This window comes from Aethalodelphis obliquidens, unplaced genomic scaffold (genome assembly GCF_003676395.1).
Source record: "Aethalodelphis obliquidens isolate GAN/ISIS:26980383/991018 unplaced genomic scaffold, ASM367639v1 scaffold65, whole genome shotgun sequence".
Lineage (NCBI taxonomy): Eukaryota > Metazoa > Chordata > Mammalia > Artiodactyla > Delphinidae > Aethalodelphis > Aethalodelphis obliquidens.
This window is the reverse complement of record NW_020838009.1, coordinates 4060176-4066621: the sequence shown is the minus strand read 5'-3', so window position 1 is coordinate 4066621 and position 6446 is coordinate 4060176.

Below are 6446 nucleotides of genomic sequence, written 5' to 3'. Positions count from 1 at the left end.
TCAAGGACAAGGTAAGGTCTTGTGGCTCTCATCACTCCTGTTCAACACCATCCAGGACGTCCTAGCCAGTGTGCTAAGGCAAAGAAAAGAAATAAATGGCGTGTAGATTGCAAAGAAATACATAAAACCAACTCTTAATTGCAGACTACGTCATCGTCTGCAAAATCCCTTGGCATCTACAAAAAGCTCCTAGAATTAATAAATGAATTTAACAAGGTCACTATACAACAATCAGTTATATTTCTGTGTTATATCAATAAAGCAATTGTAAGAAAACATGAACATTTACAATGCACCAAAAAAAGAGAAAAGGAATATGTTTATATTTAACAAAACATGTATAAGATTTGTATGCTGAAAACTACAAATACTGATGAGGGAAATCAAAGAACACCTAAGGCAATGGAAAGATAGATCATGTTTCTGCTTTGGAAGGTTCAGTATCGTTAAGATGTTAATTCTCCCCAAATTGATGTATAGATTTGATGCACTCCCAATCAAATTCCCAGCAGGATTAAAAAAAAAAGAAAGAAAAAAGGGTATCAACGAGATGATTCTAGAATTTATATGGAAAGCCAAGGAAACTTGAATAGCTTAAACAATGGTTAGAGCCAGGGTGCAAACACACCCTGATTACATGCTGGAGAATTCTCCAGAAGATGAAAAACAAGGGAACTCCTTTGAGTGGTGTACTTTGAATCCTTAGGGATTGTATCAGTTTGCTAGGGCTGCTGTAACAAAGTACCACAAACTGTGTGGCATAAACTACAGGAATGCATCGTTTCATAGCTCTGGAGGCCAGAAGTCTGAGATAAGGTGTCAGCAGGGTTGGTTCCTTCTGGGGGTTGTGAGGGAGGGTCTGTCCTGTGTCTCTTCCCCAGCTTCTGGCATTGCCCATCTTTCCCTACCCTGTAGATTTCTGCCTTCCTCGTCACATGCGTTCTTTCTCCCTGTGCCTGTCTTCAAATTTCCCCTTTTTATAAGAACATCAGTCATATTGCATTAGAGCCCACCCTAATGATCTTATCTTTGCTAGGTCTTCAATGACCCTATTTCCTCACAAGATCACATTCTGAGGTCCTGGGGGTTAAGGGATTCAACATATGAATTTGTGGGAGACACAAATCAGCCCATAAATAAAATGAGATTTATTTGAAATCTTCACAGTGATGTTTGTACTTGCAAGCGACTAGAAAAATATGAAAATAGCAGGACAGCCAGCAGAAATAAATCCACTTTTCCCTGGAGTCTTGTCTGCCTTCCCTGGAGGCCGTCTGTTTCCTTGTACCAGGATGGAGCTGGTAAAGGGCACTTGGCAATGTCCCCCTTAGCACAAGGCCTTGGCATGTGCAAAAGTTGGGCCCCTTCTCAAGCATGTTGAGAAAAAGGTCAGTGATGGTAATGTTTTGTTTAATTGCCTTCTTGTTTGGACCCTTGCTTTTTTCCTAAAGGCGACTGGGAACAGGGGCTGACTTTGGTTAAGTCACCACTATCTCCAGCTGTTCTCATGGGAGGGAATTAACTTATTACTATTAGGAGTAACTAATGAGAACAGCAAATGTCTGCCATCCCAGAAGTTCCTTGGGTGCCAAATTGCTATACGTTACAGCATGAACATGGGTGACAGGTGTAGATTACATTGTGGGATGTTGAAAATACCAGCTCCTGGAGACTTGCTATTGGTAAAGGGCTGACAGCATTTAAAAATTGTATTTAAGGGACAGATCATTCCATTTTGCTCATTCTGAGAGTAGGACATGGTGGGACAGATATCCTGGCATATCGAAAGCCCAGATGGAACAAATCATGCCCACTCGTGCCCTGGGACTCTTTCAAGGGACGCTAAGACCCCCATCCTTCCTCTGAAGAAAAGCCCGCTGACAGGTGTGGCTGCAGAGGGCTCACACTCCACGGCACTTGTCTTTTTATTTATTATTTGTCTGTAGAAATACCACACTCAGAAATGAAGAAAGGAGGGAAGTGAATAACAGTGTCCCATCACTCAAAGGCAACCCTTTGCTGGGATTTTAATGCATTTCTTCACAGTTTGTTCTGTGTTTATTTGGTTGTGAATAAATTATAACAGCACATTTTATACAATACACTCTTTGTAAATATTTTAATCACTGCATAATTGTCTTACAGATGTGCTAATAACATTGGCTTAACTGGGATCGGGCTCCTGGGGATTTGGCGTGTGCTCAGCATTTTTGCCGTTCTTACTGACATTTTGCAAAAAAGAAGCACATCCCTCTGTGACCCCAAACTAGGTGGTATTATGGTCTTGTGTGACAGTGTTGGATGTCAGCCTGGTTTCTGAAGACTAATTCATTAACTCTTGTAGAATTCTGAAGATTCGTTAATTTCAGAGCTCGTGGTTGTCCGTGACCTTGCAGCAAGATCCTTATTCAAGGTCTCCTGTCTGGGATGTTTGAGCTGATTGTACAGGTGTACTCCAGGACTGTTTAAACCCATATTGTGTGTAGTCCAAGCAAGTGTGTTATATTTGGAAGGAAAAAAAAGAATATTATGTTTACAACATGGGAGACCCAACTGGGAACAAGATTGGGGGCAGCGACAGTTTGGCCGAGTCCATAGCTCATTTGTAAGATAGCGTTTTAACCCAGCCTGCGTTGTGGCCCCTGCATCACTATGTTTCACCTTGGTCTGCTGTCTTTCAGCTCTTCTGAGAGCTGGCTAATGCTGTTTCCTCTTACAGAAGAAAAATGTGGCTTAGAATAAGGACAGTGGAACCCTTTATTGTTGACAATGAGCCTTTATTTCCCACATCTCATGAGGATGTTCCAGGAGGAGAGTGGTGAGCACCGAGGCAGGGGCTGCATTTTTATTGATTCATGAGCCGTTCTAGAATTGAGTGTGGACACAGGGCCTCATTTCCTTGGATGCATAGCAGATAGTCATGCTTCTCCTGAACATTTGAATTGCTTTCCAGGTGGTCTTTTCTGAAGGATTTATCTTTAATATGATTAATCAGAAGCAGAGGACCTCCTGGGAATGTAAATTGGTGCAGCCACTATGGAAAACAGTATGGAGAGTCCTCAAAAAATTAAAAGTAGAGTTGCCGTATGATCCTGCAATCCCAATACCGCATATATATCCAGAGAAAACTCTAATTCGAAAAGATACGTGCACCCCAATGTTCATAGCAGCACTGTTTACAACAGCCAAGACATGGAAGCAACCTAAGTGTCCATCAACAGAGGAATGGATAAAGAAGATGTGGTAGATATATACAGTGGAATATTACTCAGCCATAAAAAGGAATGAAATAGTGCCATTTGCAGCAACATGGTTGGACCTAGAGATGATCATACTAAGTGAAGTAAATAAATCAGACAGAGAAAGGCAAATATCATATGACATCACTTATATGTGGAATCTAAAATATGACACAAATGAACTTATCCACAAAACAGAAACAGACTCACAGACAAAGAGAACAGACTTGTGGTTGCCAAGAGAGAGGGGGCGTGGGGGAGAGATGGATTGGGAGTTTGGGATTAACAGAGGTAAACCATTATATATAGGATGGATAAACAACAAGGTCCTACAGTATAGCACAGGGAGCTATATTCAATATCCTGTGATAAACCATAATGGAAAAGAATATAAAAAAGAATGTATATATGTGTATAATGAGTCACTTTGCTGTACACCAGAAATTAACACATTATAAATCAAATATACTTCAATAAAATTTAAAAAGAAGTATATATAAAGAAGCAGAGTTCCTCAATATGTTTGCCGACACCCCCCCCCCCCCCACTGTCGGGGTGGTGAATGTTCTGGCCACACCCCTCCTGGGCCTTTTCTGAGGACCTGGACCTTGGATTGAAAAAAAAGTTTTAAAGGGTCCTGGGTAAAAGGCCTGGAGTGAGGAAAATGGTATAGAGCATATCCTTAGGGAAACATCAAGACATTATTTATTATACAGAAATAAAACACAGTTTGTGTGTTCAATAGGGGAAGAGTTAGATAATGTCCATTGGGCCAGGAAATATCATGTAGCCATTAAATAATACTTCATAGAGAGTTTCTACTGCATTCTCTCCCTTCAAATGTCATTTAAAATGTTCCTCAACTCCCTGTATGTAGTAGGAAAAAAAAGTGTTCATGGAAGTGAGGCCAGTGTGGGTTACTCTCTTATTTAACCCACTTCAAGCCCCGCAGGCAGGGCCATCATTTCCAGTTTCCCAGGAGGGGAAGGCCATTCATCCATTAAATATCTTGCCAAAGGCCTGACAGTGAGTGGAGGTCTGAATTTAAACAAGGACTTTCTGTCTTCATCTTTAATAGGAGGCTCTTTCTCTTACACCCAAAGTGCCCCTGTAGGTTTGATGTAATTCTGCAGACCCTTCAAAGACGCGGCTGCCCTCCCGGGAGGCCACCAGGTCCTTCCATTTGTATCCACGGAAGACAGAACTGTTTGCACCATCAAACTCTGGAAAAGCCAACAACAGCCTTGTATTTAATGGGGAAAACTTTTCAAAAACTAGATCATTCACAGGGACCTGCTAAGCCCTATTGGAGGCTGAGGCAAAAAGAAAAAAGTCAGTCATACCGATCTTTATTTAAAATTTTGATATTTTGTTCACTGTGGATTTTTTTCCATTAAATTTTGATTTTTTTTTTAAGTATTCCATTAAAGTATCTGTTTTGATTCCTGAGTTTTTTTGGCGCCCTGTTAAATTTTGCACCCGAGGTGAGTGCCATGCCTGCCTTACCCTGGACCAGCCCTGGTTAAAAAGTAAAGGCATTTTCATTACAATTGGGAATAAGTCAGGGGTGCCTCAGCCCCACTGTCATGTAACTGTGGAAGGGCAGTACAGCCAGACAAAATGCTGGAAAAGAATAAAATTATCAACTAAAACTATTGGAATTTAAAAATGGGCTTATAGTACAAAAGCAGTAGGGATTTTTTTCCTATGTACCAACAATAGTCAGATATATATGATAGGAGAGAATATCCATTCCCCATGGCTACAAAAACTAATACGTCTTAGAATCAGCTTCCTCTGACATGTCTACAGCTATGAAGAAACCCACAGTGCTGTTGAGATTTAAGACTTGAATAAATGGGGAGATATTTCTTGAGTGAAAAGACTCAATGTTGTGTGTATAAAATTTCATCATTGTTGGGCAGTAGAAAATAGAGTGGGAGATGATTTTGCAGCGAGCTGGCAGCAGTGGCTTGGCCACCTGGATTTTTTTGTTGAGGCGAGAAAAGGAAGGATCCTCTATTTTTTAAGAGTGGACAGAGGTGGGTTGTCCTCGGCCAAATCTGCTTGCTTCAGGGGACAACGTGCATTCCACCTGGAGCCAGAGGAAATGTGTTCTCTCTGACATTGCCTGGGCCTGTGAGCTGCACCCCATCCCCAGCTGCAAGGAGTGCAGATTTCCCATTAGGGGGGGCAAACATCTCGCCTTGAAGCAGGCAAATCTGGCCACTATCTGGAACCCTTTATTATCTTGAAATATTTAGCCCGTCTGAAAAGCATACATGCGGAAGGTAGGGAGCAGCTTAGTTTCCTCCCAAACGATCGCCCCAGTGGTTTTCAAATTTTGTATACATTAAAAACCTGGATGCCGGATCACGGCTCTACCAATGAACTTGGAATGTCAGGCGTGAGTACCCGTAAAATTCCCCAGGTGGTTCCAGTGTGCAGCCCAAGTATCCCAATACCCCTCCCCAAATAGACTATTCTTTTCCACATGCCTTAGGGTGACCAGCCATCCTGGTTTTAGCACTGAAAGTGCTGTGTCCTCGGAAACTGTGTTCAGTCCCAGAAAACCGGGATGGCTGGTCACCCTACATGGCAGAGACTACATTCCTACCTGAACGTATGTCTGTTTCTGGACTTTCTCATCTGTACCATCTCTGTCTGTCCAGCAACACTACCATGCCATTTTAATTACCATGACTTTAGAGTATAGTTAAATGCTTGATAAGGCAAATTCTCCTCACAGTCTCATGTTTTAGATCTTTCCCAGCTATTTTCACAAGTTTGTTCTTCTAAATGAACATAAGAATTACTAGGTCAAGGTCTCCCCAGTATTCCACTGAGATTTTGGCTGGGACAGCCTTAAATTATAGATTACTTTGGACAAAACTCCAATTGGAAAAGATCCATGCACCCCTATGTTCATAGCAGCACTGTGCACAATAGCCAAGACATGAAAACAACCTAAATGTCCATTGACAGAGGAATAGATAAAGAAGGTGTGGTACATATATACAGTGGAATATTACGCAGCCATTAAAAAACAATGAAATAATGCCATCTGCAGCAACATGGATGGACATAGATATTATCATACTAAGTGAAGTAAGTCAGAAAGAGAAAGACAAATACCATATGATATCACATATGTGGAATCTAAAATATGACACAAATGAACTTACCTATGAAACAAAAAGAGACTCA